General features: G+C 39.2%; 1 protein-coding gene and 1 pseudogene across 6 annotated transcripts in view; one reads left to right on the forward strand and one right to left on the reverse strand.

The window, feature by feature from the left end:
- Positions 1-12907, forward strand: part of RGS7 (regulator of G protein signaling 7) — a 581352-nt gene that overhangs the window by 87012 nt on the left and 481433 nt on the right. The window lies entirely within an intron of this gene.
- On the reverse strand, positions 7904-9070 carry LOC144315320 (ribosome biogenesis protein NSA2 homolog pseudogene; annotated as a pseudogene).

A 12907-nucleotide genomic window follows, 5' to 3' on the forward strand; every position in this document is an offset into this window, starting at 1 on the left:
CTTTGGGCATCCCACATATTTTGTTAAATGTGTGATTTTATGCATCCATAATAGTTTTTAGAAGCTTTTTCATAACCCCCCCCCCCAGCATTTGGGTTGTAAGGATTATGTAAATGTGTAACATTTTAGAAATGAAAAGACCACTTTGCTGTTCTGCAACAAGAGGGGATGTGCTTGTGAATCTATGGTTGGTTTAAAGATTTTACTTGTGACTAAACAACTCTCATTTTTCTTTCTTTTTTTTTTTTTGTCTTAGCCTAAGTTATTTTTTACTTTGGGTCATTTTATTTTTATGATTTTGTTTATGGGTATTTAAGTCCTAGTGGCATATGACCATTAAATAAACTTTTATACTCAGTTTTTTTTTCCCAGAAACTCATCTGACAGTTTTATACATGCTATCAGCAACAAACTTCTAGACACTGAGCCACCATAATAAAGGTGCATTTGAATATTGTGTGTGCTTTAGAGTGGTTGCTTAGGTAACTTCATTCTGGTCACAACCAACCATGTTACTAAGATAAAGGAAGCGATATTCTTTAACTTCTGTACCAATCGTTTCTATTGCATTTTATGCTGGGATTATTATTTTTTTTGGTGTATTATCTGTAGTACTTATTGGGCAAGATTTCAGTGTAAATGTTAGCAGTGACAAAAAGGAAATCATACCTTGGAATCAAGAAAATTGTTAAAGGTTTAATTAGTATGAGCTCATTGAGGAGTTCAGGATAAGTTTGTATATGTTCTTTCATGAATACAATTGTAAAGCTATATGCTACCTTCACCTGTACTAAATCTAAACTCTCCTGCTATGTGGGCCAAAATCACTTAGAGGTGGTGACGAATATGTGTTTGAGGGAATATTGTTATTGCTTTACTGTGAAGGTTCATGAACATCCTGACACAATGTTAGCAATTTTTTTCTCTAGCCTTACAGACAGTACTAGGTTGTATACCTGTGAATGCAGTTTTATGTGTCTGGGACAAAACAGTATGATAGGAAATAAAAATTGGAGATTAGTTGCCTATTTTAGATCTAAAGCATCTGAACTGGATAAATTAAGAGCATAATCCACTTGTGCCTAAATTGTTACTATCGTATTCCTACATGAATTGAAATAACTGGATATTTGCCCATTCTGTATAGAGTTTGTTCTGAGAAGAGCTATTTGGAGGGCAGTTATGTGTTTTTTAAATAAGTTTTAATGTTTTTATTGTTTGGTATGCTTTTACTATTTTAATATGCAAGAGGTGGCAGTTGTAAATTCTATCTTATAGGTGTGTACCTGTGAAGAGCTGGACTTTTGGATGTAAAATTACAATAGTTAGCTGCTTTTATTCAGTCATACTATATTTTTCTGGTTCCTTACAGAAGATTAAGGCTACGTTGATTGGACACCTAATGCTTATCTTGATTAGAAATGAACAGTGTGACATGTATCCGCGTGTCTCATTTAGTCAATTATTATGAGAATAAATGAAAAAAATGAGGCTAGGGGTTTTAGAAATAGTTATTAGGTTATATAGTATACCTGAGCTTCTTATTGCTAATTTTGAATTTATTCTATAAGGTGTTGTAAGGCACCAGATTGCTGCTAGTGCTACTTATAAGTTGACAGTATTGCTTCAGGATGAGAGTATAATACCTCATTTTTTAAACATAATTTTGTTGGTTAAACTTGGAATTGCTTGTGCTACTTATTCTGTCATCTTTTTATTAGCTCTTTGTTTAAGTTGACACAATTTATTTTTAGAAATTATTTCTCTGATAAATCGTTAGTAGAAAAAATAACTCCATTCAGTAATTCATACTCCCAATTCATAACTATGGATTGCCTGTCTATTCCTTTTATTCCCTATGCTTATGTATTTTGTGTTTTTGATACAAATAATCATGTATAAATACTAGATAATTCATGTAATGAGACACACATCTGTCTGTGTGGAGACATACAGTCCGACATCATGGTTTCATTTGACCATTTTACCCATTTCTTGTGTCTTCTGTGTTCAATGGGCTTTACATTTAATGTATTTTCAGTAGAGGCCAAATATTAATATGAAGAACAGCAAAATAGTTGGAGAGTGGTGTAGACTACTATATGTTGCTAGGATATTTCATCTGCTCCAGCTGCTTAAAGGAAGAAGCACTCCATTACAAATGCTTATCAATCATGGAGTCAATCATGTTTAGAAAAGAACTTCGGTACCAACAGCACATTGCTCAGTAACAGTGGAGAGAGTGGATTAATTGCTGTCTTATCAATTCATGCCAGTTTTCTACTTCTGCTACACTATTGCAGCGTGGTTCTTGGAAGTAGGCTCTAGGCTGGAAACATTCATAGTGTTCTCACCATTTCCCCTCCCCCCACAGGACATCTCCTGTTTACTGTAAGGATTCTGGTGATTTACACGCACCTAAGATATGCATGTGCTGTTTCCATTTTGTCTGGATAGGTTATGAATGACGCATAGTAATGTTCCTGTGAGAGAGAGGAAGTAGTGAATGGTTAGCAAAGTGGAATGCACAGAAAAGAGCTGAGATGCATGCCTTTCTTGTGTTTGTCAAGTGTCCCTCTCCCTAGTATGATTATCCTCATACAGGTTATAGGATTTCTCCAAATGATAGAAAAATTTCAAAGGTCTCTTTTCCATGGAGAATTCTGTAGTGATGTTAGGGGAAAAATGTACAGTGTGTAAAATGATCATGCTCCAAGCAGAGTGAGTGCCACTGTGGTGCAGGCTGTGGTCAATAGTAATGCTGCCTCACGGTCAAGGTTGGCACCTGCAGGTAAGTCTGGGATATTCATATTTCACATGAAGCTTCTTGGCTTCATGTGAGGGATCTCAGGTGGAAAGATGGATGAACTAGATAAATGGGATTAAGAGATACAAACTCCCAGTTATAAAATAGAGATGAAGAGTATGGCATAGGGAATATAGTCAATAATATTGTAGTAATATTGTATGGTGATAAATGGTGATGACACTTACTGTGGTGAGCACAATTCCAATATAGAATTGTATCTGTATGTTGTACACCTGAAACTAATATAACATTGCAAGTTAATTATACTTCACTAAAAGAATTTTAAAAGTGAAGGGTCTCTGTAGGCTTCATTTGATGTTGTAGGTACAAGTTAAAAATCCATATGGACAAAATATGTGCCTTATCAATTTTTCAACTCATCATGCTGTGTTTTTTTTTTTAAATAAGGATGTGATTAAAGTTAGAGTGGTTATGCCATTTTATGTATTTGAGAACACCTTATTTAAAAGCTCATTATATGCAGCCCAGCCACATTTAATTTTGGGGCTTTCTAGCCTCCCTTCAGATAAGCCTTAACTAGAATGGAATTAGAAGTAATCAACTTCTTTAAGAAGAGACCCACCTATCTCTAACTTGCCTTGGCTTTAGGCTAGCTTCTAGAAACATTTGTAGAGGTGAAGGCTTAGAACTCAGTTTTGTTTTGGGTTAATGAAGCCCAAATACTGCTTGCATTCTTGCTGTGTTCTGGGCAGAGTCCTCGTTCCGGGGTGTGGCACTGGCTGTAGAGGATGGCTGAGCTGGAACCAAAAGTACGGGGAGACACATTCCAAATTTGGTGTCTGGCCAGCATGCTGCCCACTAGACAGTATACATCACTTTTTGTCCAGCAGCTGACATTCCTGCATTTGAAAAACAAAATATCTAGGGCACCTTGGGGCCAGTTTCTCAAATTGGCTGGAATGCTGACTTCTCACTAGCAAGAATGCTCAAAATGACCAATAATTTCTGATATTACTGCAGCAATCATTTATGCTCCAGGTGCCAGAAGAAAAAATAAAAAATGTTTTCCTTGTTTGCTACCTTAGTGGGAGGAACATGTTTTTGGAGATAGCTAATCTGCATGTCCACCACACCTGTGCCCTCACCTCACGTCCTCGTCTCTGCCCACCCTCTCCTTTGTCCTGTGTTCATCTCTTCTCTTCATCTTCCATGTACTCACAGTCTTTCCAGTTGCTTCTTTTAATTTCTTCTTTTCAAAACAGACCTCAGAGTGAAGGTAAGTTTTCCTTGTGATCATGCTTAGTTTAGTTGTAAAAGAAAAAATGATGCCTTTTGGAGAAGATAGCAGATTCCAGCCTTGTTTGGGTACCTGTTAGGCACAGGCTCTTGGAAGGGTGCTTTTAAACTTGGTCACATATGTGCCATGAGGTTCAGTATGTTGCTGTGTATGTGGTGTGGCAAAAGGTTAGTCCTTGGCGACCAACTGCTCTGTTCTTGAAGAGCAAGAGGGGCCCACTGGCCTTTCCTGCAAAAAGGTGCCATGGGAGATGTCACCCTAGTAGGACAATCACCTATGCTGATTGACTTTATCTAGACCTTGCCTTTGAAAGCTATTCGTGAAGTCCGTCTGTTCCATGAGAGTACACATACCCATAAGAAAGGAGAGGGACTTACTGCTTCTTTGGAAGGAATCGAGCCCGTTCCGTTCTTAGTCTTAGGGGTGGAGTTGGCTGACATTTTTTGCATTAACTCAGTGCTTTTGTCTCTTTAGGATTTTCCAATCTGGTTAACCTTGGGTGTCAAGGACAGGCTATGGATAGTGGCCTTGAACTCCATTATAAAAAAATAACCAAACCGCTGCGCCACCCAGGGATCCCTTTTTTTTTTTTAATTTTTATTTATTTATGATAGTCACAGAGAGAGAGAGAGAGAGAGGCAGAGACACAGGCAGAGGGAGAAGCAGGCTCCATGCACCGGGAGCCCGATGTGGGATTCGATCCTGGGTCTCCAGGATCACGCCCTGGGCCAAAGGCAGGCGCCAAACCGGTGCAGCCACTCTGGAAAACTGTGTGGAGGTTCCTCAAACAGTTAAAAATAGACCTGCCCTACGACCCAGCAATTGCACTGTGGGGGATTTACCCCAAAGATACAAATGCAATGAAACGCCGGGACACCTGCACCCCGATGTTTATAGCAGCAATGGCCACGATAGCCAAACTGTGGAAGGAGCCTCGGTGTCCAACGAAAGATGAATGGATAAAGAAGATGTGGTTTATGTATACAATGGAATATTACTCAGCTATTAGAAATGACAAATACCCACCATTTGCTTCAACGTGGATGGAACTGGAGGGTATTATGCTGAGTGAAGTAAGTCAGTCGGAGAAGGACAAACATTATATGTTCTCATTCATTTGGGGAATATAAATAATAGTGAAAGGGAATATAAGGGAAGGGAGAAGAAATGTGTGGGAAATATCAGAAAGGGAGACAGAACGTAAAGACTGCTAACTCTGGGAAACGAACTAGGGGTGGTGGAAGGGGAGGAGGGCGGGGGGTGGGAGTGAATGGGTGACGGGCACTGGGGGTTATTCTGTATGTTAGTAAATTGAACACCAATAAAAAAATAAATTAAAAAAAAAACATTGGCACTTTTGAACCTTTCTTATCTTGGTCTTTCTAGGTTTAGGGTGCTGGTGAAGAATATTTATAACTGATAAGAGAAAGGCCCATGAGAAAAGTGGGGGATGTTTGCAAGTAGATCATCACAGAAGCCTTTAAGCCCTCAGATTTCTAAATTAGGGGTTTCAATGGGAGGCAGAGACCAGGAGATATGTCTTGCCATTGCTGAAAAATTCCAAAATGGAAGGTCGTCTATGTATTAGATTATTTGAAAGTACCTTTCTGGACTAAGGGATATTATCTACTATAAATACGAATTTAATCTGTCTGAATCAAATGCCGACCGATTTTCCTCTCAGTTACATAAATACTGACAGTTGCCCTGAGATAGAATAGGACTATCATCTGTGATGTTTTTGCTGAGAAGTAGACATTTTATGAGTAATAATTCAATGATGGATTTTGGATAATAATTAACCTGCGTTCAGAGCAGGAAAGCCTTCCACAGTTGAGCTTTTCCCTCACCAGTTGTTGCTTGCCAGTGCTATTTGTGGGATTAAGATAAGGATTTGTGGCCTAAATTTTATTTCCTTTATTTCCCACCTCCAGCCTCCACGAACCTAATTGATCAGAAGAGAGTGAAGATGTAGGAAAGAGAAGCTATCTAGGGATTTTACTGCCTCCTAATAGCCTTTGTGGTTCTACTGAGTGATGGAAAGCAGGGTATTTTTAGGTGGTGTGGGTGATGGAATGTGATCACTGCGGAGAATATGGAAATATTTTGGATTTGGATAGTTTAGTGACATAATAAATATTAAATCTCCTTGAAAAATAGAATTGTGAAGAATAAGTAACACAGATACTTGGCTCTTGCTCCCCCTTTCATAGAAGTGAAAAGGAGGCATTAGAAGGTCAGGGTGACAGGGACTTCTGTTTTACAAAATACCAATCTAATTATAAAATAATTGTAAATGATAAAGTGGGTACTCGGTTCCTTAGGGAAAAAAAGGCCCACTTCTTTCTGCCATTTGCCCAAGGCTATATGAAAATTTAACTTATCCTCTTTTCAATTCCCCTTGTTTTGTGTCTAATTCAATTAACAAAGGTCTCAGGACATTGGAACTCTAATAGACATTCATGAACTTGGTTCCAATTCCATTAAAATTGCCACCTGGTCTAGGCTGAAATATTTTGTCTGAGGAACTCATCCAGAGAAATAAGTTGCTGTTCTGTCTTCTGAAAAATATGGAGGGAAATGGCAGCTTTGTGCCATTAGCTGGGTTCTTAGGAATAAGTGTAGGAGCCTTCTCATTTTATGTCCTTTCTGGTGATTAGCAAGTAAATGTTTTCTTAGGAGCCAATGTGCTGAAGCAGAAGAAGCATGTGAAGTACAGTTGGGTGGTCTTGGTTTTAAATCTTGCCTCTGCCGATGTTTACCTGTATGGTTGTGGGTTAGCAACTAACTCCTTTCACCTCAGTTTCCTTATCTATAAAGTAATGTAAACCAAAGATGCTCCTTTCATAGAGCTGTTTGATGGTAAAATGAATTATCTCAGGAACTGTCTTGTAGATACCCTAACATATATTAGATCCTCAATAAATACTATAACAACAATAATAGTAATTATGATTCCTGTTTATTTAGTTAAAATTATTAAACACCTTATGTGTGATGTGAACCACTAGGTTGTTAAGTTTTTTGACAAAGGGAAAAAGGTGAACGTTTTCATAATATTTCATGTTATTTCCTTGATAATTAGGGAGGCAGATTCTGTAGGATGCTTTGGTAGTACCATTTTCATGACACTTATAACGTCCTTTCTAATATTATTTAGTAGCTAGTCTCTCCTTTTTTTTTTTTTTGCCAGCTTCTACTTTTTAATAAGTTTTTTGATATCTTATGTATCTCTGAAGTCTGTGCAGTTCTTTGGATATTATATAAACTAAATAGAGCCTTTGAATCTAGGAATTTCAGAAGTGAAAAGGAACTTTGAATTTGTCTACTTTTTCATTTTGCAGATGATGAAATTTAGGATTAGATAATTTGTCTGCAGTCATACAGCTTGAATTTGGGACTTTGTCTTTCGATGGCTTTTTCTTTTAACATTATTATTATTATTTGTGAAACTGGGTTATTTTAATGTTTCTTTTTAAATATTTATTTATTTATTTTAGAGAGAGAGAGCATGTGCTGGTGAGTGGAGAAAGGGGCAGAGAGAAAGAATCTCAAGCAGACTGTGTGCTGAGCACAGAGCTGTCTGCGGGCTCCATCCCAGGACCCTGAGATCATGACCTGAGCTGAAACCAACAGGCTGACACTTAACCAACTATGCCACCCAGGCGCCCTTATTTTAATTTTTTTTTTTTTAACAGTAGGATAAATAGGTCTCTTGATGACTGCAGATATGTAAGGCTGTTTGGTGGTATTCAGAACCACCACAGTAATGGTGGCTTTCCTGATTGGTGTGTAGTCTGCAGTAATTATAAGGAGTTCTGTTTTGTAAGCTGCTGTCAAAGCAGCAAGACTACAGTCATGCATCCATCATTTTCAGGATTGTTGGTAACCTGCCATATTTTCCCCCAAATAACCTTGCCTCCTTGTGTCGCAAGGCCCAACTCACTTGTATTCACCTATTCACCTCAAGGACAATACCTTTGGTAATAACACCTAAAGTTGTATAATATGGAGATGAGGGATCCTTTTTTTTTTTTTTTTAGATTTTTAAAATTTATTTATGATAGTTACACACAGAGAGAGAGAGAGAGAGAGAGAGAGAGAGAGAGGCAGAGACACAGGCAGAGGGAGAAGCGGGCTCCATGCACTGGGAGCCCGACGTGGGATTTGATCCTGGGTCTCTAGGATCGCGCCCTGGGCCAAAGGCAGGCGCTAAACCGCTGCGCCACCCAGGGATCCCGAGGGATCCTTTTTTACACCAAACACTGGCAGGCAAATGGTGGATTTCCTTTTTTTTTTTTTTTTAAAGATTTTATTTGTTTATTCATGAGTGATACACAGAGAAAGGGAGAGACATAGGTAGAGAGAGAAGCAGGCTTTCCACAGGGAGGCTGATGTAGAACTTGATCCCAGGATTCCAGATCGTGACCTGGCAGATGCTCAACACTGAGCCACCCAGGCACCCCAAAAGGTGGCTCTTAGTTCAGGATGTGTTACATGGGTCTTTTTGACACATAAGCTCATTGTCCTAATGAATCTTTTATATTTAGGTGGTTTTTGAGTAAAGCCATTACCAACACAGCAGGCTTTAGTAACAATCCTCTCCATGCTTTCTTCTTTCTCTTTTCTGTTTGAATAAATTTTAATACTTCAGTTTCTTCCTTTGGGGAAAGGAACTTCCCATATTCCCACTTTCTCTTTTTGTTTTTCTTTAATCATATTGGAAAATATTTAGCTGGAGACTGTCCCTTCCTGTCCAGTAGATATGCAGGTACTGCCCCTTGTGGAGTCTTTCCATCATTCTTTTGTTTGGTGTGTCTCTTTTCATGCATCTTGATAGTCTTTTCGTAGATATATTCTCAGTATGGCACTGTTTATGGTAGAGCTTAGCTTTCTGGCCAATCATCTCTTTTTGCCTTCTTTGAATCCTCATGAGCCTCTTGATGGTCCATCTTTCTCTTTTTTTCATGGTAATCTGAACAATAGCCATAGCATAATGCCATCCATGGAGCCACTGGGTACACCAAAAAGCTTTCAATGTTCAGGTCTCACAGACCCATGAGCTGACTCCACATATTTTGGGATAGGAGAGACAGTTCTAAAATCACTGGTGCCAGAGAAAGCACAATACATCGCTTCTGAACCTCTGTTCTTCACGTTTTCTCTCTCTCTCTCTGTCTCTGGACACCAAGAAGCTCTCAATGTTCAGGTCTTACAGATCCATGAGCAGACTCCACATAACCTGTGACAGGAGAGACAGTTCTAAAATGACTGGCACCAGAGAAAGCACTACGCGTTGGTTCTGAACCTTTGTTTTTTATTTATTTATTTAATTTATTTATTCATGAGAGACACAGAGAGAAGCAGAGACACAAGCAGAGGGAGAAGAAGGCTCCATGCAGGAAGCCCGACGTGGGACTCGATCCCGGGTCTCCAGGATCGGGCCCTGGGCTGAAGGCGGCGCTAAACCGCTGAGCCACCCAGGCTGCCCTGAACCTCTGTTCTTCATGTTCTCTCTCTCTCTCTCAACAAATACAGTAAGTCCTTGTGTTTGTATCAGTGTCAGTAAGGAATCAGCACCCTGGTTACTCTGTGGCATCCTTGGGTTACCTACCACAGGATGCCTGACCACTCACAAGACATAGATTATTAGATTCCTTTTCCCTTCCACTATACTCTAGCTTTTGGAACCCCAGGAATGATAAGGTCAGGAGCTTGGTCTGCCCCACTCTGGGAATAGCTCTGTTATTGATTTGATTGTAGCTAAAATTCTAGGCAGATGAAGACATAGAACATGATGCTCTGTGGCAGCACTGTCCAATAGAACTTCCTACCATGATGGAAATGTCTTTACATGGACTGTCTGATATGGTCACCACCAGCCACAGGGGGCAGTCAGACACTTGAAATGTGGCTACCTGGGACCTGCATTTTAAGTTACACTTAGTTTTAATTTAGATTTAAATAACCCCATGTGGCTAATGATGGTTGTATTTGACAGAGTATAAGAAGTGAAGACTTTCAGGGAAATAGCATCAAACCCAAGAGAAGAGATAAAAGAATATGCTATACTGAGTCTGACACTTGACACACACAGTGCTTGCAAAAAAGTAGGGCTCCCCAAATGATTTTTTAAGAGGACAAAATAGCAGTGACGTTTTGAAGGAAGACGATGGCCTCTTAAAGAGATGGTAGATATTATGATAAATGACATCAGCTGCTTATCTAGTTTATTTTCTCATCCTGCAGAAACTTTCAGTGTCTGGAGAGGGTGGCTCTCCTAAGGTGAGATGATGCGGTTGTAGGACTGAAGCCTGTGGATACCATCCAGGAAGGGCTCTCACAGGTGCTTGGTTGATTTGCTGATGTCGGAGACATTTCAGCTAATCTCCATGTTGTTGCACCTTCGAGATGTATCACAGCCATTCCAGTTCCTAACAAGACTGAGAAAAAAACCAGAAGCTTCCAGATAAAAGAGATTTAAAGTGCTTAGAATCCTTGTTGAGAATTTAAAATGGGGGTATAGGGAATCCTTTTTAAAAAAGTCTATTTATTCATGAAAGACACAGAGAGAGAAGCAGAGACAGAGGCAGAGGGAGAAGCAGGATCTCTGTGGGGAGCCCAATGTGGGACTTGATTCCAGGACTCTAGATCAGGCCCCGAGCCAAAGGCAGACGTTCAACTGCTGAGCCATCCAGGTGTCCTCCACCTTTTATTTACTTATTTTATTCTTTTTAAGCTCACATCTCTTTCTTATGTCTCAGAAAGTTCAAAGAGGGTGGATAGCCTGTGGGGAAGTGGCAGTGGTGTGCAGAGTCTTCTAGTCCAAAAGGCTGGATGTGGATTCCTCTACTGTCCCTCACAAGCTGTGCCGGCGTGGGCATATTTCTTACCTTCTCTGAGTTTCATTTCTGTCATAGAATTGACAGAGACTACTTCACAGAATCTTTGAGAAGATGAAATGAAATAAAGTGAAAATGCCTGACTGAGAATAATTGACAATACTTGTGGACTCTTTTTGAGAATTGTGGAAATTACCAAGACTCCTTGAAAGAATGAACTTTGCAGGAGGCTTCCTGATAAGTCCTCCCCAGCTTGCCAAGTGTCTCTATGGCTGTAGGTCATTTAGAAGCTCAATTGACATGTTTTCCCTGGTTTGGTCATTGCTGGAAGATGTCAAAAACAATATAAATCTACATGACCTTCTTGGCCACACAGAGCTTTGGAATGTCAGGCAAACTAATTCAGTAGATACCTTTCCTCTTGTACATAAATCTAGGGAGATTTTTCACCCCTCTTTAAGATGACATATCCCAAACATTTTGAAGAAAAATAAGTACCACATAGAAAGAACATATTATTACCAACATTTCTGTCACTGAACTTTTCTAGGTGCATTTCCTTTGGAATTTAATGCCATAGGTCACTTGCTTTGCCTTATGCTTAGTATTTTGTTTCAGCTTTTGATTTATTGTTAATTAAAATAGTTGCATTTATTGAGTGCTTAGCCTGTATCTACTTCCTTACATATATTATCCATTTTCTTTAAAATGATATTGCATGTTGGTTATTAGTATCCTGTTTTTCTAATAAGACAGCTGAGACTGACTAATGCAGACTGGGTGAGTGCCCAGGATTGCTCAGGGATTAGTGGCAGAGCTGGTGTGCTTCATAGAGACTGAGATGTCTATCTTTCAGCCCATGTGCCCAGCACCTACAAAAATGGCACATAGTAGATGTCCCAAATACTGATTGCATAAATGCACAAATGAGTGAATGAACAAATGAATGAAAGCTTGGTCCAAAGACCCTACTCTTGCCTCTTCACCATGTTGCTTCCAGCTTTATTAGTGAAAAGTCATGGCACTCAGATTTTACTTCCTCTCACTACACGTGCACTGAGCCTTGGCTATGTCTCAGCACCGTGCTAAGCACTGCAGACAGAGCTATCTATAGACAAGGCAGACTGTGTCTGAGCCCTCACTGAGCTTATATCACTGTGGCAAAGACAGATGTCAAGCAGCTCATCATAGGGCGATTAATGACATAAAAGGGGAAGAAGTGGGTGATATGGAAATTTATTTATTTTCAGGTCATCTGGTTTCTAAAATAACTATTAGGTTGATCTGTATCTTCTTGTTGCAGTTCTGAGTGCCTAGCACAGTGCCCAAGGTCATATAGACTCTGACACTTAGTGAGTACTCAGTAAATGAACTGAATAGAGCTAAGCTAGTGTTGAAAATCCTTAGGGCTTTACTGAGACAACTGAGACAAAGGTGTTGATCTTATTGCTTAGAAAACTAAGGAATCAGATCCTTCCATAGTTTCTTAATCAGGCATCTCCGGTTCTGGCAACTCAGGATTGATGAGACCATCCTTAGCCAACAAGAAAGGGGAAAGAGAGTCTTGTAAATAGAGAAAGGCGCTTGTTAAGCTTAAGGCTTTGCAGTTAGATTCCTGGGTTAAAACTGACATAATACTTGGAAGATTGAATCAGATTATTTTGCTTTTTTGAGTCTCAGCTTCCTCGTCTGTAAAATGGGGATAATAATAGGTTATTATGGGGATTATTTAAATAGCACATATAAAGCCTGGATGAGTAGGAAAAAATTCAAAATATTTTAACTATTACTTGTAAAAGCCTAAAGAAAATGAACTGGGTTTCCCTATGAATGGATGTAGTAATATCTAGGGAGCACATCCCTTTGAAAATTGTCTTTCTTACATATATTTTAGAATTTGCCGCTCTTCAGTGACTCAATAATTTTGTTAAAAATCATTTCATATGGTAAATTACAGTAAAAATTACCTAAAATGTTCAGTTATGGTATAATTGAAAC

The sequence above is a fragment of the Canis aureus genome, chromosome 6, assembly GCF_053574225.1.
Source record: "Canis aureus isolate CA01 chromosome 6, VMU_Caureus_v.1.0, whole genome shotgun sequence".
Lineage (NCBI taxonomy): Eukaryota > Metazoa > Chordata > Mammalia > Carnivora > Canidae > Canis > Canis aureus.